This window comes from Lissotriton helveticus, chromosome 11, assembly GCF_964261635.1.
Source record: "Lissotriton helveticus chromosome 11, aLisHel1.1, whole genome shotgun sequence".
NCBI lineage: Eukaryota > Metazoa > Chordata > Amphibia > Caudata > Salamandridae > Lissotriton > Lissotriton helveticus.
In genome coordinates this window covers 394306294-394329516 of record NC_136072.1, presented here as the reverse complement: position 1 = coordinate 394329516, position 23223 = coordinate 394306294, and the positions used below count along the sequence as shown (strand labels likewise).

Here is a 23223-nt window from a genome sequence, read left to right as displayed (position 1 = left end):
ACCCCCATAGTGAGAGAGTTAGTCAAAACTCTATCAGATGTATCATCGTTCTCTGTTTTCTTATGTTTTTGAGTTTGATGGTTACCTGCACAAGTTATGCATTACATTTATGTTTTCCAATTTCTCATGTAAATAAGTTTTCTAATACTACAGTAGAGCACACATTTAGTGATCTGCCTCCTCACAAGCTATCCTATCGTCTTGCTATGAGAAATAATACATTTATCAGAATGTTACACTATTCACACCAGACCAGCAATGCCACTAATTGTTGGGTGTGTGGTCGACTCCCCCCTTTCCAGACACCGAAGGGAGTTCTGCCACTTTTTCCTTATCCATTTTTATATAATGGTTCGTGTGGAGCATGGTCCACTTTAACGTCATCCTCAACTGATATGTCCCTTCTGAATAGTACATGTTTTCCAGACAAGCAAGGTCTCACCCATAGAACAGGGTTAGATCTAGAAAATGAAGTTTATAATTTAGGTAATTATTCTTCGAATTTTATGGTCCTGAATGTTCAGTCTGATACTACTCCAGATTTGCCTGCTATTTCAGTACTACCAGTCAAAGGCGAATTATGTGTCAGAAAGAATGGTTCCGCACATGTAGGACATAGTGATTGTACTACAACTGTCAAGTATAGTGACAGTGGGAAATCTATTTTCAAAGCCTCACGTCATTCTTATTTTGTTTGTGGTCAGACCGCATATGTTCGTCTGCCCCTCGATTGGGATGGAACATGTTACATTGCCTTCCTACTGCCACCAGTTTTTCTAGCCCCATCTGATTATCATAGAAACACACATCTAGTACACATTAGACATAAAAGAGAGATCGAGTCCCCGATTGTCGATCAAACTGAAACTGCTCTAGAACAGTATACAGACTTCAATAGAGGTTTCTTCTTCTTTATAGGACCTATCCAGAATAGTAAGTTAATACGTAGGTTAACCAGAACCCTTGAAGCAGTAGTGAATGAGACTACTTCTGCTCTAGGTAACTTGACCGAAGAGCAATCTGCTATGAGATTTGTCGTGCTCCAAAATCGTCTCGTTCTTGACGTCATACTGGCCGATAGAGGAGGAGCATGTAGAGTCATCGGATCTAGTTGCTGCATTTTCATTCCTAATAACGCGCCGTCTGTTTATTCAGCTATAACCAGACTTCATAAAATTGCCCATCAGTTATACCAGAATCCAGGCACCTGGACATGGTCCGGTTGGCTCTGGAGTATAATTTCTGCCTGGGGATGGAAAGTATTGTCATTCCTGGGTATTGCAGTTATGATCATATTCAGTTGCTGCCTCTGTTTACAATGTGGCCCTGCGATTTGCGGCATTTGTGCTACCTCTTGTATTCCTAGTCCTAAGTCCCGTTCCAAGACAATTCGAGACGAGCAAATGATGCTATATGAAATGATAGATGGTATCATGAATATTGATGTTTCCTGATGGAAACGTAGTGACAAGGAGGGAATGTGGAAAAGTAAATTTTGCCATGTTCTGTGTCCCTACGTGTTCCCCACCTTATGTTATATGTGCATGATTAATATGCATATGTATTCCCTTATGATCGATTAAAGACGCAATTACAGTTGTGTCCAACTCTAGTATGCCAGTTTCCAGTTCTCGTGAAAGCTACGAGTATTAGGCCTATGTAAACCTATGTTGCCACGTTTCACAGTGTGCACGTTAATTCAGTAAAAGTCCCCGTTTCTAGGCCTCAAAAGGGCCCGGACACCAGATTCAGCTCCTGTCTCCTGAACCCTCGCTGAGGAGCGATACAGCCCCCACCTGCATCCCTGACCCTTCACTTACTTCCTGCCTCACAGTGCCTGGCTCTGCCTGCCAGTCTGCCAAGAGTATGTTATGATTCTAGTTATCAGTCCAGCCCTCCTTCTCTGCATTCCTAAGCTACTGAATCGCATCAATAGTTTCAGTCATAGTCTAGCTTTTATGTCTCCATGTAAGAGAAATACTGTATTAATGTTCATTTAATATTCTTCAACACGCACTACATGTAGAATAATGCATGCACCAGTCTTAGAGTCTGTTAGCCTTTGCCCTGATAACTTTTGGATTCTATCAACATGTTCTCTAAACATAAGATACTAGATAGTGTTTAGGTACATGTCGCTCTGACACTCCAGACTTTAGTCTCCTCTTCTAGTGCAGAAGTCATAGCCCCCAGTTCCTCCTAGTAACACGTCATTGCCAGCTTGCGCGCACCACTAGGTCAGAGGTCCCGGCTCCTCAGGTAGCCCCCTCCATGTTTCCGCCCCATTTATGACATATTCTGTTACGTTTACATCACATGTCTATGTATACGCCCTGTACACACCTCTTGTTACACCCACTCTATGCCTTATCTTTCGCGACTGCTACAAACTCCGCCCACTGCTACGCCTACTGTACCAAATGCAATGTAATTTGTTTTAGTATATATATGTTATGTACTGTTATTAAAGCGAGCTTTTTGTCCCGATCCTGCCCCCGGCAGCTGCCATCCTATTCCCGTGCAGGTTGTCCTGTTGCTGTCCTTTATGCCTGATTAAAACCTGCAAACTCAAGATACCTCGAATCTTGACTCTTATTTATTGAGCTATCTGTTATTATATATATCTAGTCAAAAATAGTACCGGTAATTAATTATTTATTTACCACAGTGTCCATGTTTGGTGGTGCTCTCCATGACTTTTGTTGTTTCATGGCTTTCAGCACATTTCAGTCATCTAATGACTGGAGGCCCCTATTCTCTTTCCTTCTGATTTCCTTAGACCTCAATATACGTCCACCTCTAACAGATACTGCATGTTTCCCAGTGTGCACGGGTAGACAAGTCCCAGGCAGTGGCAGAAGTCAAGAGCAGAGACAAAGAACAACGAGAGAATCTTGCAGAACATTAGCTACTCCACTCACCACAATGGCTGCCAGACATTGGAGGAACACAGGCCAGTGGTTAACTATACGGATAAATACATACTGACGTGAATTTCCTCAACTACTAGATACTTCAACTGAGATTTCATTTTTTAAATTCTATTAGAATACTTTTCTATTAAGTTCTCCAGGTATGGAGTTGATCTTCATCTAGTTAAGCTCCATATATGTCTTCTTTAAATGCAGCACCTCTGGAGGTTTGGTTGGCGACTTCCCAGAAGCTTCGCTTTCATATTGTGCTACTTAAGTTCAATGGGAACTGGTGAAGAACAGACCAGTGAGGGTTTCTGCTACTTCATTGGCACGTAGTAATTGAGATACACTGCAAATGTAAGACATGAGCGCATGGACCCCGTTCTTCATCCCACCAAAATGCTGAAGCCGCAGTGAAACTTGTTCTTCCAGTAGTTCATGAATGCCCCCAAAGCCAGGGTGACGGGTAATGGGGGGAGCTTCTTCTCCAGCACTCCGCCCACACAACAGTTACTGTCCACTGAACCTCTAAAAATCATGTTGGCTCTCGGGATGTGCAACTGGTAACCAAACGCAAAGGACGTCTCCCGTATCCTGGTATTGGCTTCAAACTCCACACCGACCTGGATCTGGTCATAGGCTTTGTGGTAATAGCTGGCAGGAGCGCCACCATAACCAATGTTCAGTGTTGCCACCCAGTTCTGAGCTGAATATTTGCCAGCCAGGGTCACTATGGTCCCCTCTTCACCTGGCCGTCGGTGGTATACCAACTCGCCGCCTAGCACCAGCTTTGACGTTATACTCTGAAGGAAATGAGCCACCACAATAAGTGATTCATCAATGTGGCAGTGCATTCATCCCCTCGATATTCACCATCAAACTGTCATGTCAGAAACTTCGACTGTTGAGTCTGGAACACACTTTTTGTTCGGATGCGATCAGTCAGGAGATAAAAGATCTGAGCATGGAGACTGCCTGTATTGTCAATGTCCCCAATTAGTGTTGGAAAAATCTCTGTTGAGCTCAGCTGTTGGTCTCCTCCGTTTGAAGCCTTCATGTGATAGTTTGAATGACTAATAGTACTCATATGGATTGTGTGGCTCACCGGGCTCTTTCCGCGTGTCCCTCTCTCCCTTGGCAGCGGGTCAGTCTCAGCAACAGGCGGGGCTCTCCACGAGCACGGGAGCCCCGCTAGCTCACAAGCTCAATTCCGGCTGGCTTCACGGGCACTGGAGTGCGGGGAAGGCTCCCGTCTGCTTCCTGTCTTTTTGCGGCCCCGCCCCGTCCCAACACAGGTTGCCTGTCTTCCTGTCCAAGCCGGGCTGCGGCGGTGAGTTTTTCAATACGTGACTTCTTTTTTACGTCTCGTTAGGTCTGGCAGTGGGTCTAGTTTTAAGGTGCTAACGATCTTGCAGCCATCGTGGAAACCTTTGCTAACTGCAAAGTTTGTTAAACACCTGTATATCTGTGTTTACTTCTGTTTGTTAATCTCTGCTCCTAAACGCTATGCAGCAGTAGTTGCATGTTTGTTTTCATCAGTTGAAACCCTTTAGAAGTCGATAATCGGTGTGATCGATTACATGGCATCATTTCCAGGTACAGTGTAGGCGTGCCACAATAGTTAAAAGAACGGAGGATGTAAATCTGTTTTTTCCCGGGGGCAGACAAAAGGCAGAGTAGTTGTAGTTTTTTTTTTTTTACTTCAGTTTAGTTTGGCTATTGGTGCTACCACAAAAGTAAGTTGCCTTTGCAGGAGCGTTTCCATTTCAGAAGCGGCAATGCGTTTATAGCAGTAGTAGTATTACTGCCCAGTTATAATGCCACAACAGGAGAATGGTCTTCCTATTTGTACCACAGCTGTCTGTCCGTGTCCGCATTGGGACAGGATGTGGCATAACAACCACATCTGCCAACTGTGGAACTGGTTTCAAGTATCGCCGTTGGCTCAACTTCCTGTGATTAGGGGCAAATCACTGATTCGCCACGTGCATAAAAAAAAGAATTTGCATAATGCAACTGGTGCTCATGTAAAATACTCCAATACCTTTTGCTCGAGTTCGCACACTATAAACCCGCAAAAAATGGCCCTGTTCATGCCACTGTGCAGTTATCGCAGTGGAAGATGTATGGCAGCATCCACACTGGCTGCAGCAAGATGAATAGTCCCCAGATTCAAGCAGAAATAATGTTCAGCCCCACAAGCCTTCTCTTACATTAGTTCACGTCATGTCTTTAAGCCATAGACAGTATAACTTGTAACAGACCTGTAACCCCCAATGTCACTGCGGGAGCCCTCTCCATAGCAAGACAACAAATACGCTGGAACTGTGAAGAAGGATTCGAGTCTGGTGCAGACATGGCATGGCATATCACAAATTCCACAGCACATATTACCAGAGATGCCTTTCCGATCGGGTGGTTTTGAAGATTCGCTAGAACATTTACTTGAAGAATACAACATAGGGGACCTGCACTAGTGCTAGAGAGCAAGCATGTATATAGAGCACATGCATTAAGGCATCCCTAAATATGGGTGGTACGGCCAGTAAATAAAAGACAACAGACTTTTGTCTTGCTATGACCCATTTCGTCAAGTGATGGAGATACCTTGGGAAGTTTTAAAAAGTATTCAGAAACAACAACATTGATAGTCTGTCTGCAAAAAATAAACTCATTTTGTAATGGGTATCCCTTCTGAGCACAGATTTCAGGGCAGCAATACTTTGGTATTCCAGCCTACAAACACCAGCAATAGCCTAGTTTCTTCAAACTATCACTGCACTTACAAAATATAACTGAAAAACATTGCCATTTACAATGTCAATAGCTCCAACACCAACAAATGCGAGACCTATTGCATTGCAAATGCTTGTTCTAAGTGAGTGCGGTTGTTTCAAGTCTGAAGCAACACAAATGGAAACTTGGATCGCTCAACATAATAACACGCATACATAACTACGTTGGTGTTTGACTGTCTGACACTAACAAACCATTCTTACAGTCCAGGGTAATAAAGCAAAAGGCAGCCAAAACAACATTTGCATTAGCAAAACTCCATCGAAATCTACACAGTCACCCCTGGTTTCCATTGCTTAAGAAGTTGTCCAGGAATCAGTGTTTTAAACTCCTGTTGATTCCGTCGCCTCTGCAGTTTCCTCTTCTGTCATCAGTCAGCCATGCAGTCTGCAATTGACAACATGGTTCTTGAGAGGCAGTCATTAGAAATGCTTGGTTGTTCTCCTGGGATGGCTGAGGACATCCAGGTTACTAGGTTTCTAGGAAACCCTCAACCATTTCTTCACATCATAAGAAATGGGGTTCTTTTTAAAAATGTGTTTTCGTTCATAATTATGCTCCACTAGCTAGAGACATCTTTCATATCCTTGATTTTCTCTAGGAAGGATTCCTCAAGAATTTAGCTCCTTCCACCTTGACCCCTCAGTGGCCACTATTAGAGCTTTTATGGGTCCAACTAGATAGCTAGTTGAATTGTTGTAGGAAGGTGGATATCTGACTACCTGGTTACGCCAACGTTTTGCCTAGTGTTTAGCTGGTTTTCGATTTAGTTGGCCTGGGTCCTTCTAATCAGGGCCCCAGGCTATCTGTTCTCTCTATAAAATGGACTCCATGTACTTTAGGTACATACCAGATTGGATATTGGGTCACCCTTGTGAGCCCCTGTATAGTGTACCATAGGTACCCAGGGAATAGGTGCATCCAAGGCCTTCCAGGGGCTGCAGCATGTATTATGCCACCCCTGGCTGGCCATCTAAACTGACACCACTGGCTGATCACTAAGCTGGTGCAAGGTGGTGTAATCACCCCTTGCTTAGATATAGTATACCTATCTACCTTATATAGACACATAGTAACCTATAAGTCACTCCTATGGCAGGCCTTAACAATCCTGGAGGCAGAGTGCTTGATTTTGTGTGAGAGGGTGCCCTAGCATGAGCTGAGCCCCTCTGCAGCTTTCGGAACCATGCCATTATAGCTGTTCTATGATATAGCCATACCATATACTCTTAAGTGCATTATAATCCTTGCGGTTATTGCTAACTTTGGTTTGGCTTTCTGAAAACATGTTGTGTAAGGTGTCAAACACTTTGGAATACTACCCCCTCACCAGTTCTGCTGACGGGGGTAGCATTCCACCCTTCTAGAGGGAGAAGACATGTAGTTACTGCTTTACCCGGTTAAAGTTAAACAGAGCCTCAGCATCACAAAATGGATGATGAAACTCCAGCAAGGGAGGCCTGGACAATAGGTTTCCTGTCAGGGGAGGTGCCTGCACCTCCCCAGACAGCCTTCAGTGTAGTGGGGCAGGGTGGGCTGAAAGGAAAGCTGCAATTCCAGACACTGCCTGGGGCACACAAGGTGCTCCATGCATAGCCCGGTTCAAACCAGTTGCTGGGGCACTCCAGCCCCAGCTCTGGCATGAAACTGGACAAAGGGAAAGGGGTGTAACCACCCCCTTCCCAGGTTCCACCCATAGAAGGGACCTAACAGGTAATCTAGCCCCTTAGTTTAGTATAAAGATAGGAGCTGTGTCTAGAGACTTTAGATTATCTTGGAACGAAACTCTGAAACAAAACTCTTGGACCTTCGATGTTCTACATCGACTAGAAGACTGAATAAATCTCCCTTGTGGTCAAGGAGTGACCACCCTGTGCAAACAGGCACCACCAGTGATTTGCCAGTTTGCTTTGTCGACACTCCTTGAAGGATCCCAAAGACTCAGCTACTCAGCCCTGGACTTGCAGACTTCTCTGACCCCGACCCACACCTCCAGCAAAGCTGAGACCCGTGGCGGACACGAGGGATGTGGGACCGGACAACCTGGACATCCTGCATTTTGCTAACTGTGCAGCTTCTGAGGCATCCTCGAAGTTGTGAATTGGGGTTTGAGAAGCCCCAAACCCGAGCGCCATTTGCACTAAAGCTCAGCCCTCCACACTCCACAAGTGCCACGTGGGGCATGCTCCTGCATTTCAGCTTGATGCGTCTTCCCGGTTACTAGCCCGCTGGCTAGTGAGCCCTCCGAAGACAAACCTTTGAATTTACTCTGTTGGCCTGGTTGTTCCAGGTTTGCTCCAGCTTTCCTGCAAAGGAGAAGCTCCCCAGACTTTGCTGGTCTGACTCAAAGCCAATCTTCACTTCCTGTGTGGATTGCGTTTGCCAAGGCATTTTGGGTCCAATCCGGATACCGACACCGCAGTCAACTAGAGCCTTTGTGGCAAAGCTTGAATCCAGCTCCTGGTTGTCGTCGACGCCTCCTGGTCCTCGTGGCTGAAGAGACAAGCTTCACCTTTTTCACCTGAATCTATGTGACATCGCCTGGTTCCTTCCTGGTTACATCCTGGTCACTGGCTAGTGACCCAGACTCGGTCCCCTCTGCTTTCAGGTTCTTCACATCCTCGATCCACCCTTGGATCCAACCGGACATTTTTCTCCTGGTCGCCTGCAGCGCTTCTTTGAAGCTCTCCATAGGAAACAGCGAGGAAACCCGACACGAAAAGACACCTATGCACCCGGCTTCCCTGGGTGAGGTAACACGAGTACTCCGGTGCTCCCGTGGGTATCAACTATCCAAGTGTCCTAGTTTAAAGGGGTTTCATCGTAGTCCATCCGGAAGTGTCTTAAATTTACTAGTTTGTAACTTTTACGTTCCCATTATAACTCTATGGTAACTCGCGACTGTGTTCCCACACTGCACGCGTCTCCCGTGGGCCTCCTACTTCCAATCCATTGGTTGTCCAGTGTAGCCCCAGCGATTCCATAGGGTTCTAAGCCTATTCACTATTCCTGAAGTGGCTCTTATACCACTTACTTCATTTATGGTTCGTGAGGCCCCTTGGGCAGAATTGTATTTGTGCAACTTATAGTATGCTTAATGAGTAACTTGTAATGTATCTCGAGCTCTGACCTCATAAAGGAGTCAGAGGTGTTGGGTTAGTAATAAATACATATATATTTGATATATACCTTGTGTGGTGTCCTTTCATTTTGTACTCAAGGGATTATACTTGGTAAAACAGCCTGCTTTACATGCTCTCTGAAGTTTTAGCCTAAGACTGCTTGTCCATGCTACCACTAGGATAGCTGCTCTATAAGGTTGACTTTACAACCATCACCATAAGGGTTTTTGGACTGGTGCAAGGTGCCCACTAGAATAGTGGACATCATATACCAGTCCAACTTCTCACAATTGTTTCCTTAGGTTATCCTCATTTTGAGGAGTTTTCATCTTAAACAGCCTCCTCTTTACTCCATTACTCCTGCCTGGGATCTACCTACTTTTCTGAGTGGTTTACAAATGGCTCCATGTCAGCCCTTGGAAGATTGCTCTCTGATGTGGTTATCGGCCAATCTGTTTTTCTTTTGCTGGCTATTACCTCTGCTTGGTGATTAGACAATCTTGGGGCATTATTCATCTCTTTCCCTTATCTAAGGATATTTCCTGATAGGGTTGATCTGCATCCTGATCCAGGGTTTCTCCTAAACCTAACTCTAAATTTGATTTGCAGCAGCAGATCATACTTCCGGTACGGTCCCATCCTCCCTTGATGTTAGGTGTTGTTCATTGGATTATTTACTGTGCACTAAGGATTTTCACCTAGTCTTTATTTGTCTCCTTTGGGAATGTTCATAAAGGCGAAAAGGTTTGACTGACCTTGAGTCACTGGGTAAGACAAGGTATATGTCAGGCATACATTTCTCTTGATCTGATACCTCCTTCTTCTGTCCAGGGCAGGTCTACTAGATCGATCCCGATGTCCTGGTCAGAGGTGGGTGGTGTATTTATCCAGTAAATCTGTAGGGAAGCTAACCAGTCTTCTTTTAATACCTTTGTAAAACACTATTGATTGGATATTGATGTTCCCATGGCAAGTAATTTTGGTCATATGGTTTTGGCCACTGCTGTGCAGTAATTTGTTTTCTATTATGAATACATTTATGTCAGTGCAAACCTGTCTTTTGTCTCTAGCATGTGATTTCCTCACTATGTAATGACTGGTACGAGGAGGACCTAACCAGGGTAATGAAGATTACCGGTAAGTAAAGAAGACTCGTTGTCACTTTATTTCTCTCTCTGAACTCAGAGACATTTTGCATTGAATTTGTGGAGTTACATGAGTGCAGTTTTATTATTTGACAAGCTCTTTATTTCAGTCAGTTTTGGCAAACTTTATCACTCAGATGGTGAACAGCAATGCTTTCTGAACGCCATACAAAACACCCAGCTTTTGGCAGGAGACCCATGATCCTTAATTTTATAGTACCGTGCTAGCGATCAAATAGAAATTGTAAAGGTTACTTATTTATTAACATTGTATTAGCCATGAAACAGTTTTTTTATTTGCTGTTTTAATTTTCTGAAATGTTCTGCTTTTTACGTTCATACAGGGATCATCAGCGTTATGGAGGATCCCTGATTTATTTGTTCTCATTATAGATTTACTATACATTCTATAATGCATGTGCATTTGAGCTGATCTTCATTTTACCTACCCATATATTTTTATATGTTGAGATATTATTGAAGTGGCTTGTCTTTGCAGAAATCCATACACAGGCCCGACAATAATATATTTATTGCAGCTGTGATGACTGAGTTGCACTGTACCTTGATTTAACCTTACACTACCTCTGATAAGCTGCCTTGACTAGTCATCTCCCAGCAGAGTCAAGGAGCCTTGGTAAGATAATGTTTATTCATAGACTGAATACCTAGCTTCCTCGAAAGCAGGGAACACTAGCAATCTCACGTTTAACATCTGTTGTCTCTGTTACTACAAGTGTAGGGAAACCCCTAACACGCATGACAGATATCGTCTTAAGTACATCATTGATGACATAACTGATGATCTCCCATGTGACCCTGATATATCCATTATACCAAATGGAACTTTTCGGTTGGTGGATTATGTAGGGTAGTGGCTCCCCTGGGAAATACACAGTGGGTGTATACTAATGTATTATTAGGATTGCGGTGCAGAAGGGTGGGGAGAGCCACCCTCCTCCCCAGGCGCGCAACACCCATTGGGCTCACCGGGCTTCAGACCCCCCGTCGCCTCCTCTGCCCGGGCTAAGATGACACGCACTGAAATCTTTAACTAACGCTGCGCATCGGAGCCGAGAATGTGATTTTTATTATGCATTCTGAGAGGCCCAGCAGCCGGAGCAGACAGCCAGCCTCTGAACAGTTTCCTCGAGTGAACCCCCCTGCCCTGACCTCTTGTTTTCCTTTAGAGTGGCGCAGAGGTGAAATCCTTGCCTGAAGGCAGAGATTCACCTAAGCACTTGATGGGTTATAAGCATGGGGTGTGAAGTGCACAGCAGGGAGGAAGGCATGGCCAGTGCAGGTGACGCTTTTCTTTTGTATGGGAATTTCTGCTGGCGTCATAGCCCAGGGTGTGTGTTGTATATTTATCTTTCCTTGAGGTTGCTCCATGCCTTTCTCCTGCAATAAACCTCCTGTGGTACACCTGTGGTCTCCAGCCATTTACTACAGTGTGCTGTCTGTGCACTTGTAAGGATGTGTATTCCATACAAGTGCACAGACAGCAAACCCTGGGCTAAGACACCAGCAGAAATTAATTTTCAAAGGAAAAGCATCACCTGCACTGCCAACCCTTTCACCCTGCTGTCTGTGCACTTGGATGGAATTCACATCCATCGCACTGCTCACCAGATAAATGGTGAACAGGGCCATGGATCTTTCTATTTTCGCATCCAAGGGCAGCAGCGAAGAAGCAGAGGGGACCCAGGCAAGGAGAATCCAGGAGACCTATCTACTCTGAGACCTTCGAGGGGCTGGATGCCAGGACGCAGTGCTGCTGATCAGCCCGACTCCACAGTATAGTATCAGAGGAGCAGTCAGAAGTTTTTGATGTAAGTTCCAGTAACTTTAATGCATTTTTCAGCACATCATTACCTTTTGGGGGTGCTAGTGGGTAACTTTAGAGTTCAGAGTGGGTGTGGGTTTTAGGGAGCCAGTGAGTAATTTTATGGTTCATGGTGGGTTACAAATTGGGGTGCCAGGGTTTAATTTTAGGGTTCTGAGCGGGTATGGGTTTTGGGGTTCCAGGGGCAATTTTAGGGTTTAGGGTGGGTATGGGTTTTGGGGTGCCAGGGGTCATTTTAGGGTTCAGCGTGGATATGTGTTTTGGTGTGCCAGGGGTAATTTTAGGGTTCAGGGAAGGTGTGGGTTTTGGGGTGTCAGCGGGCAATTTTAGGGTTCAGGGTGGGTATGGGTTATGGGGTGCCGGGGGAATTTATGGTTCAGCATGGGAATGGGTTTTTGGGTGCCAGAGGGTAATTTTAGGGTGTGGGGTGGGTATGGGTTTTGGGGGGCAAGGGGGGAATTTATGGTTCAGCATGGGTATGGTTTCTGGGGTGCCAGGGGTAATTTAAGGTTCAGGGTGGTAATGGGTTTTGGGGTGCCAGGGGGTAATTTTAGGGTTCAGGGCGGGTATGGGTTTTGGGGCTCCAGGGGGGTGATTTTAGGGTTCAGGGTGGTAATGGGTTTTGGGGTGTCAGGGGGCAATTTTAGGGTTCAGGGTGGGTATGGATTATGGGGTGCCGGGGGTATTTATGGTTCAGCATGGGTATGGGTTTTGGGGTGCCAGGGGGTAATTTTAGGGTGTGGGGTGGGTATGGGTTTTGGGGTGCCAGGGGGGGATACTTTTAGGGTTCAGGGTGGGTGTGGGTTTTGGGGTGCCATGGGATTAATTTTAGGGTTCGGCGTGGGTATGGGTTTTGGGGCTCCAGGGGGGTGATTTTAGGGTTCAGGGTGGTAATGGGTTTTGGAGTGTCAGGGGCAATTTTAGGGTTCAGGTTGGGTATGGGTTATGGGGTGCCGGGGGGAATTTATGGTTCAGCATGGGAATGGGTTTTGGGGTGCCAGGGGTAATTTAAGGTTCAGGGTGGTAATGGGTTTTGGGGTGCCAGGGGGTAATTTTAGGGTGTGGGGTGGGTATGGGTTTTGGGGTGCCGCGCGGGGGGGGGGATAATTTTAAGGATCAGGGCGGGTATGGGTTTTGGGGCTCCAGGGGGGTGATTTTAGGGTTCAGGGTGGTAATGGGTTTTGGGGTGTCAGGGGGCAATTTTAGGGTTCAGGGTGGGTATGGATTATGGGGTGCCGGGGGTATTTATGGTTCAGCATGGGTATGGGTTTTGGGGTGCCAGTGGGTAATTTTAGGGTGTGGGGTGGGTATGGGTTTTGGGGTGCCAGGGGGGGATACTTTTAGGGTTCAGGGTGGGTGTGGGTTTTGGGGTGCCATGGGATTAATTTTAGGGTTCGGCGTGGGTATGGGTTTTGGGGCTCCAGGGGGGTGATTTTAGGGTTCAGGGTGGTAATGGGTTTTGGAGTGTCAGGGGCAATTTTAGGGTTCAGGTTGGGTATGGGTTATGGGGTGCCGGGGGGAATTTATGGTTCAGTATGGGAATGGGTTTTGGGGTGCCAGGGGTAAATTTAGGGTTCAGGGTGGGTATGGGTTTTGGGGCTTCAGGGGGGTGATTTTAGGATTCAGGGTGGTAATGGGTTTTGGGGTGCCAGGGGGTAATTTTAGGGTGTGGGGTGAATATGGGTCTTGGGGTGCCGGGGGGATAATTTTAGGGATTGGTATGGGTTTTGGGGTGCCAGGGGTAATTTTAGGGTTCAGGGCGGGTATGGGTTTTAGGGTGTGAGGGGGTTAATGTTAGGGTTCAGCGTGGGTATGTGTTTTGGTGTGTCAGGGGTAATTTTAAGATTCAGGGTGAGTATGGGTTTTGGGGGGCAAGGGTGTAATTTTAGGGATCACTGCGGGTATGGGTTTTGGGGTGCCAGAGGTCATTTTAGGGTTCAGGGTGGGTATGGGTTTTGGGGTGCCAGGGGGTGATTTTAGGGTTCAGGATGGTAATGGGTTTTGGGGTGCCAGGGGGTAATTTTAGGGTGTGGGGTGGGTATGGATCTTGGGGTGCCGGGTGGATAATTTTAGGGATCGGTATGGGTTTTGGGGTGCCAGGGGTAATTTTAGGGTTCAGGGCGGGTATGGGTTTTAGGGTGTGAGGGGGTTAATGTTAGGGTTCAGCATGGGTATGTGTTTTGGTGTGTCAGGGGTAATTTTAAGATTCAGGGTGAGTATGGGTTTTGGGGGGCAAGGGTGTAATTTTAGGGATCACTGCGGGTATGGGTTTTGGGGTGCCAGGGGTCATTTTAGGGTTCAGGGTGGGTATGGGTTTTGGGGTGCCAGGGGTAATTTAAGGGTTCAGGGCGGGTATGGGCTTTGGGGCTCCAGGGGGGTGATTTTAGGGTTCAGGGTGGTAATGGGTTTTGGGGTGCCAGGGGGTAATTTTAGGGTGTGGGGTGAGTATGGGTTTTGGGGTGCCAGGGGGGGATAATTTTAGGGATCAGGATGGGTATGGGTTTTGGGGTGCCGGGGGTAATTTTAGAGTTCAGGGCGAGTATGGGTTTTAAGGTGTGAGGGGGCATTAACCGATCCTGATTATCTGCCATTTTAGCTCCGCCCCATTGATTAACATTAGCCACGCCCCTTCTTTTGCGATGTTAGCCCCCCCCGAAATGAAGACCTAGTTGCGCCCCTGCTCCTCCCCAATGTGTGGATAACCACTGACAAACTAAAACAACAATCCCTTGCACACGCCAGCAGTGTATATTATACATTCTTAACAGTAACGAAAAACACTCTTGTTCCTCCGCTGAAACAGTCCCTTCAGTTTAATCTGGAAATCCTTAGCCAACACGTGTTTCGTCATGCTTAATGGTTGTGCTCAGTGACTTCTTCAGGACTATAATCTCTTTGTATGGACCCTTAATTCCGGTTGTATATCCGACCCGGCATGGGTTCTAGAGCTCCAGTGATAATTACACAGTAAAATGCATCAGGGTATACTGTGTACATAATGTAGTGTATTCAAGAAGTCTTTTCTTAAGTATGGATCTTGTGTGTATGAATCATAGTGAATCAAGAAGAACGACAGCGTGGTGTAGTAAAACCACTCTTGGGGGCTAAGTAAGCCCCTCGTACCAGCAACCAAGTCTTTGTTGGCGTAAACGCAAGCCCTCTGTTTCGTACCAGGGCCGTGTGCTATATCCACAAACCACACACACACCCTTTGGACCATTTTATTGCACACATACTCTTCAGACACATTCTGGTCGCTCATGTCCTGTGCAGAAAAATTATTACATTTATGCATGCGGCACCTGTGCCGATTTTAATTTTTCTTCCTCTCAAATAATGTATTCAAACATGTATTCGTATGTTCTCGTGTCTTTATGTCCTTAAAGTAAGTTCACTCTACTTAAGCACTGTAGTCTAAATAAACGATTTCTACATGTAGTGTACTTCTACACACAGTCATCCATCAACAATGTTTCCCCCGTCAATTGTTTCCCTTTTTCTATCTTCCTTTTTAAACAAGTGGATTACTAAGAAACTGGGAGAGCGTTGGAGAAGGAGGACTGTGGACACCAGAGTGTTATATCAGAAAAGTCAAAAATCATATTCCAGGCCTTGTGCAGTGGGTTAAGCATAGGGTCTGGCTGAAGGCCAAGACCTGCAGCTATGCACCTGAAGGCTGTGTACAATTGGATGTCCGCTCTACGTTTTGATTTTCCTGATAGAGTGCACTGGTACTCGCTATTCACATTCCCTACCAAACACACAGCCTGCTGCCGCTGGGGCATTGTGCCTCATAAGACATCAACATTCCCTGAAAAAAATCATAATAGGTTAGTTATGGTTCAGTGAAATAAAACCAAAGAACACCAAAATGAAACAATCGGTATTTGGTCTATGCTCCACAAGAAAAAAGAGGACATGAAACTGGTATATTCTAGCCTATTAGGAGCCAGCAAATAAGAGTGACAATGAAGCCAACGAATGGTAAGCAATGGATGGAGCCCCTCTTAGTAAACAATATCTCTCACAAGCAACAGCACATAGATGAGACTAAAAAAAGAAAAATAGGATAGGTGGCGCGTGAGTCATGGTGTTTGTTGTGTCTTTTGCAATCTATAAATGGTGAATTTCTTTTTTGTTTCAGGATTAAAATTGCTGAACCATAACTAACATTTCACAGTGTTTGTTTCACTATGTGTATACACACACAAACACATACAAGCCAAAGGCGAAGACGTTTGAAAAGGTCGCAAAAACCATTAGATGAAGTTTGAAAAAGTCACCAAAACCATTAGATGGCTTTGCTGGTCCACAATACACATGTTTTGCCGTGCTAAGAAGCACACTCGGTCAATAGAAGTGAGCGATATCTGAAATAACTGTCTGAAATATTCAGATAATAAAGGATTCTGATTGCAATTAGAATGTTCAGGATTTGTTCACCTTCCTCGGACCAATTCCAACAGTGAATATCATTAGTTGGGCTTTCGGCATTCATTATGTAAAAGCACATATAACAAACTAACCCATGAGCAGCAAATCACACCAAGATCAGGCGGACTGTTGGATGAAATCAATTAGAAGAGATGCCTAAAGATTGATTTTTGGGGGAAAAACATGGCTCCTTACTAACTAAAAAGAGTTTGCTCCCACATAGGAGGAAAGGAATGCATCCACCTCTTCATAACCTTCCTCCATTCACCCTAGAACCTTTGATCAGCATATCATAAAATACGAAATGTTATATTGACAGTATTAATATTGTTCTTCTGGTGGAGTTAATGAAACGACCGCACATGATCAGTAGAGGGAGAACATTATAACTCTGATCATTCCATACTGAACAGCGTTATCACACTCTCGGGTCTCATCCACTCTCCGGTACACAATTGACACTAAGCTATACACAGTGGCACATGTACTTTTGTCAGTAGTTGAGACTGTCATTAAACTGTGCATCCCTTACCTTGGCATTCTATGGAAGATTCTCATGCTGCTTCAGGTCTCAGCCAACTGAGCCTTGATGAACCATAGACATCAAGCAGACAATGCAAGCTGGTTTCAGCACCCTGCAGCTGCATATGAGAGAAAAACATCCATATTGCTTCATCTCAATATGGAATGGAGATAGTGAAAATCCATCTCTCTTACAGCTGGTATAGAGAAAGTGACAACGAGGGAAATAACGTAAGGGGGAAATCTACTAAACCCATGCATCCCCAGACCAACCCACATGAGAAAGAGGGAAGGAAAAAAAGTAAAGGTTAGAAAGAAAGGTGATGTGAGAAGGAGGAACAAAGAATATGACAATCTTAGAGTAAAATAAAGAGATGGGGGTTAGGAAAGAAAAAGAGAAAACAAAGCAAGGGCGGCTGGGGAAACGTCAAAGTGGTTTGGTGTGAATACCTGCCTCACATTGCACCAAGGCAGCGAGTGAAACAAGTGAGTCTGACTTCTTCCAAGGAAGGTTCCAGCCACTGTAAGAAAAAGAGCCAAATGGCGTTTTTGTCGGTACAATTTCCACATACATTGATAAAAAAAATCTTCCTGTGGTCCTGAAGGGGCACTCAACAAATATAACACTATTTTTATAGTGTGCCATTACCACAATAAGAAAACTGTAGGCAAATTGTGCTTTTTTCAGCGTACATTTTTCCTAACAGTTGGCTAAAGAGGTATGTTCAATATAGGGAAATTAAACACATCTCTGCATGAAGTTTCACATTTACGATCATTTTAGAAGAAGCCGTTGTATTCACTTCGACATTCCACTTATAGTCACTTATCCTACCCTCTTCAAGCAGATTCTCTTGTATGGCTGACAATTTAGTTAGAAAGGGCACTGGGGAAAAATGAAAAGCCACGCACACCTCACAACCATAGACTACAGATATTAGAAATGGAAACATCTTTAGGGCTCTTGTAGCATTGTTAGCACTCAGTTTACAAAGCCTTGACCAGACATGTTTCAGCAATTTGACATGTTTAGGCCTCTGGCCGCAGACAGCAGTAATAATATCATATAACGTTTTTTAACTCTAAATGGTGAAAAGGCGTCATGAGATAAAACCCATAGCAGTATGCAGTATGTGACCTCTACTACTAAAGAATCAATATTACCAATACACTTTCAAATCTCAGCATGAAATATCATGCAAATATTAGATTTAAAAACATTTCAGAAACCATTATATCGCCAAACATTAGCTTTCAGTATATAAAAATGAGAATTCACAAATTTAGTTTCAAATACGGACTTTGAATTTGGTATAAATGGACTTTATTTCATTTCCACTAAAAAACAGATGTTCATCTTTAGTAGGTACATATTTGGGCCCAAACCACTGACATGCTGCTTTAGTTAATTACGTTTATCTACCACTGCCCCAGAGGCATATACTAAATTTCAGCCCTATTTATCGTCATTATCTGAACCAGAGATACCATTCAAATGGTTTACAAGAATTGTTGAGAGGTGCACTCAGTAATATGTTCAGCATGAAAAAGTTCAAGAAATTTGAGGATCTTCAGTTCCTTCTTTATTGATTTCTTTATTTCCGTCTTTATAAAATACAATGGCACAGCCAACGCGTTTCATTCCCTTTCGTGCCTAGGTAATTTCGCCAGGGCAAAAGAAATAGTTGCAGTCTCAGTCCCACAGTTCAAATGCAAAACAGTATGTTCCTCATACGCGCCGATAGAGCATAATGTCAATAATCCAACTGTCCAAATGCCTTCATATAGGCTAGTTTCCCAGAGCAAGATCCAGTTACGTTCCTATGTGCGGTTCAGAATGATAGTGTCCACCAGACAGAGCGTGCGAAGATTCTCGCCCCCTTCAGGTGAGTTAATTTCCCAGAGGAAAATCCAATTCCATTCCTGTGTGTGATCGAAAGGGAATGAAACGCGTTGGCTGTGGCATTGTATTTTATAAAGACGGAAATAAAGAAATCAATAAAGAAGGAACTGAAGATCCTCAAATTTCTTGAACTTTTTCATGCTGAACATATTACTGAGTGCACCTCTCAACAATTCTTGTAAATCTTTGGCATAACAGACATCCTTGGCAGCGGATGTGGAGAGTGCCTGCACCATAACAACTCTTGAAACAGAAGAAGTCAATGTACTAAACCTTGGTCTCCTGCTGTGGGCTTTTGTTGTTATACCATTCAAATGGACCTACTTCCACAACTATTTTTGCAGAGATATCCAGAATCATGTCATAAATGGGCCAGTTTGCAAAGATGGCCAACTATATGTGAGGTGCACCAGTGTGCCATAAATGGCACAACTATTTTGGAATTCTCACAAAATGTCAAGAATAGGTACCACCCAGACAGGGCCAACATCATGCCAACAAAAGCCACAAATATATCAAGAGTGCAGTCAATATTTCAAGGAAGGGAACTTTCATATGATGGTTACAATTATGTCAGGGACAACCACAATTATGTCAAATATGCCCACAATGCGTCCATAAGGTACCATTATGCTTGGGGCACCATTGTGCTATGGAATGCTACAAATATGTTTATCCTGAAATGTCAAAGAAGGAAGTATTATGCCTGGGTCACCAATCTGCCAGATCTAGCCACAATTTCCAGAATGCTAATATTGACATCTTCAATCTGACCTGTACCCCACCTTATTGCTGAAACTGATATGCAGTGTCAGCCGATCACCAGAGGAGGATGAAGCCTAGGTGAGGTCTTTGTGCGTAGGCTGCAATATAAGGCAGAGTACACCGACTTTCAGGCATGTCATGATGTTATTGTTATTGTTATTGTTATAGTCAGCTTATATAGCGCCAAATCACCTGCAGGTCCCAGGGCGCTTTTGAACTGTCAGACACAACAACCTAGACGGTGACACAACGGTGGGGGAGCTAGACATGATTTACCGCTGCTCTAAATAAGATGGTTTTAAGGGATTTTCTGAAGCGGAGCAGGTTTCCTTCTTTACGTAAGGCTTCGGGTAGTTCATTCCAGATGCTTGGCAGTAAGGTCGAGAAAGATCTCCCACCTTTTGTTGCTAATCTAAATCGGGGGCATACCAGTAATTGGGCCTCCGAGGATCTCAGGTTTCTTTCAGGTCGGTAGATCTCTAGTTTTTTCTTAATGTAGGCTGGGGCTTGTCCATAGATGGCCTTGTGGGCTATGCAGAGGCTTTTGAATATGGATCTCTGCGTTACTGGCAGCCAGTGGAGGCTCTGCAGCAATGGGGATGCACGTGATCTTCTTGGAAGTTTAAAAATAAGTCGTGCCGCATCGTTTAATACCACTTGCAGTCGGGTCGTTAGTACCTTTGGTAGACCTAGGTAAAGTGCGTTTCCGTAGTCCAGCCTTGACAGTATGATGGCCGAAATTACAGTGCGGAGCATGGACTGGGAAAGAAGCGGCACTAGTTTGCGCAGTTGTCTTATGAGCCCATTGCAAGTTCCCACCACGGCGGAAACATGTTCACCATTGAAAGATCACTATCTACCTTAATGCCCAGGCTTTTTACCGTGTTGACGGGGTTGGGGGTGGGGCCAAGTTCCTGAGGCCAGTATAGGTCGCTCCAGGGGGAGCAAGTATGTGACACTATTAGCACTTCGGTTTTCTCCAGGTTGATCTTCAGGAGATTCCTGGACATCCAGTTGACAGTATACCTAAGTACTTTCTGCGCCTGTAGCTGGGCCTGTGCAGTGTCATCTATGCTCAACAGCAGTTGGGTGTCATCAGCGTAGTTGAACACGCGTCAACCCATCTCTGCCAGGGCGCTTATAAGTGGTTGTAGGTAGAGGTTGAACAGGAGGGGTGATAGGGCAGAGCCCTGCGGTACCCCACATGTGAGTTCCCCCACTCCTGACACCCCATCTCCCAGCTGGATCCTCTGCGTTCTCCCGGACAGGAATGATTCTAGCCAGAGATAAGCTGAATCCCGAAACCCCAATCCTGTCAGCCTTTCCAGGAGTAGGGTATGGCTGACGGTATCAAACGCCGCTGACAGATCTAAAAGTATCAGGGCGCTTGGATGTTTCCCGTCAGCCATACCTCTGAGGTCGTCCAGTACTGAGAGCATAACCAGCTCGGTACTGTGGTGAGCACGGAACCCCGCTTGCATTTCGTGAAGCAGCTGGTTGGATTCCAGGAAAACCGATAGGGATTTCAGGACGTGCTGCTCCAAGACTTTGGACAGGAATGGCAGCTGGGATATCGGTCGGTAGGTCTTTAGCACTTTGGGGTCTGACCCCACTTTCTTTATGAGTGGCCTAACACGGGCTTCTTTGAAGCTAGCTGGTAGTTGCCCCATGTCCAGGGATTTGTTTAATAGGGACAGGATGTGATCTTCTAAAGTGGGGCGGGCTAAGCGAAACACGCTCGGAGGGCAAGGGTCCGCTGGGGAGCCTGACTTAATATTCCTCATCAGGAGTTCCAGGTCTAGTGGTTCAATCAGCGGAAAGCTAGACATAAACATCCCTGCTGGGGTTTTGACTTGTTGTGGATCTGTTGGATCAGTGGCAGTATTTTTTATTTCTTTCAGAATGATGTCTACTTTCTCTAAAAAATATGTCAGGAAAGCATCGCAACTAATTGTGTTGTCCGTGTGTTGTGTTCTCTTGCTAAGTTCCGTGAGAATTTTGAAGGTCTCTTTCTGGACATTTTCTGCTCTATTGATACGTGTTTAATAAAATAACGCTTTAGATTCCTGTATATGTCTTTTGTAAATGCGAAGGGATTTCTTGTATTGGTCCCGGGATACTTCATCTTTTTTATTCCTCCAGTTTCTCCCGATGATACGTAGCTCTCTCCTATAGTCTCTCAGGGCAGGTGTAAACCAGGGGGTTCACAGGTGCTCTGCATGCAAAGCACGGCTACAGCTCCATCTACATGCAGGGTGCATGTCAGAGGCAGACCCTTAGGTCGTTTACTGTGGGCATAAGTGGCAGCTAGAAAATGGTGAGCCACCACCCCTCAATTAGGGTATCAACACACTGTGAGAGAAAGGGTGAGAGGGAGTGAGTAAAGAAGAGAAAAGGGATGATTAACAGTATAAAAGAGAGGTGAAACGAAATATCAGGGGAGAAAAAGTGGTGAGTGTTACATGAGGAATGGGTAATAAAGAGAGAAGAAAGGGGGCGATGAAGGGAGTTATTGCTAAAGAGAGAGAAACATCCAGAGAGTGAGTGGGGGAAGGATAGATGGAATGAGTTTTTTTGAGACATAAAGAATAGACGTGTGTGTGAAAGTAAGTGAGAGATAGAAATTCAGGCAAAAGTAAGATGATGAGAGAAAAAGCTAAAATCTGTTTGGGGGAAAGTGAAGGATGCATAGAGCCTGATAGAAAGCAATATGGGAAGGGAGGGGAGTGATGGGTGAGAGAAATAAAGGGGCAGGGTACAGAGAAGAAGTGAAGGAAGATGCAAAAGGGGGCAAGGAGTGGAAAGGTGTGGGAAGCAAGAGTAAGTGAAATAGAAAGAAAGTGAGAGCAAGGGAGAGTGTAACAATACTTCAGATTGTAATATTATTATTTACTCTGTTGTTTTCCTTGGATTCATGAGAGATGAATAGTGTCAATTTCTGATTAAGAAAATCCACACACCTACAAACTTTATTCTGGTGAAAATGCTACGTTGGATTTGAATTTTCGCCAATTGCACCCTGAAGAAAAAACTGAGCTGCAACTTTGCAAGATACTGGAAACATGAGATGATCTGAATAAGGTGCTGCCTTGTAAGCAAAGGTGGTGCAACACACTTTCTTGCTTTAATACCACAACCCGCTCTCCTTATGGGACTCTTGTCTTTTTTTGTTAATGACAAGACTTGGAATCTGAGCTCCTTTAAGATCACAGATGCTTGCATAGTAAACAAATATATATATATATATATTTTGTTCTACATATAAAATAAATATATACAATTAATTTGTATTAAGTTTTAACTTAAACTATTTGTAATCATTTATTACAAAAAATAATAAATTAAATATGCCCTATACTTAGGCATAGGAGGATCTCCACCTCGACTGTGGAGTCTCCCTGTGGCAAAGTACAGAGAAAAGTAAAAACGTTGATTTAACTCAGAAAGAAATAGTAAAAATATATATTTTTGACAATTTATGTAAATTCATTTTGTATAATTTATTTTAAATGTGGAACTAAATAAAAATGAATACAGCACTCGTAACCTAATTTGTGAATTACATTTTTAATTAATTTATATTTAATTAAATGAAATAACAATATTTTTCTTAAATTTGAATAAAAAATGTAATTTCCACCTAACAAAGAAAATGTTTTCATTATGTATTTGAATTATTTATTGGTGGATATTATGCCAATAAGGCAAAACAAACATACAACAAATATGTTACATTCTGAAAAACAAATACTGCACTACGTCATATAATTGTACA

General features: G+C 44.3%; 1 pseudogene; it reads right to left on the bottom strand.

The window, feature by feature from the left end:
• Nucleotides 1-3184: 3184 nt before the first annotated feature.
• LOC144790805 (mitochondrial import receptor subunit TOM40B pseudogene) lies at nucleotides 3185-21118 on the bottom strand (annotated as a pseudogene).
• Between the last annotated feature and the right edge of the window lie 2105 nt (nucleotides 21119-23223).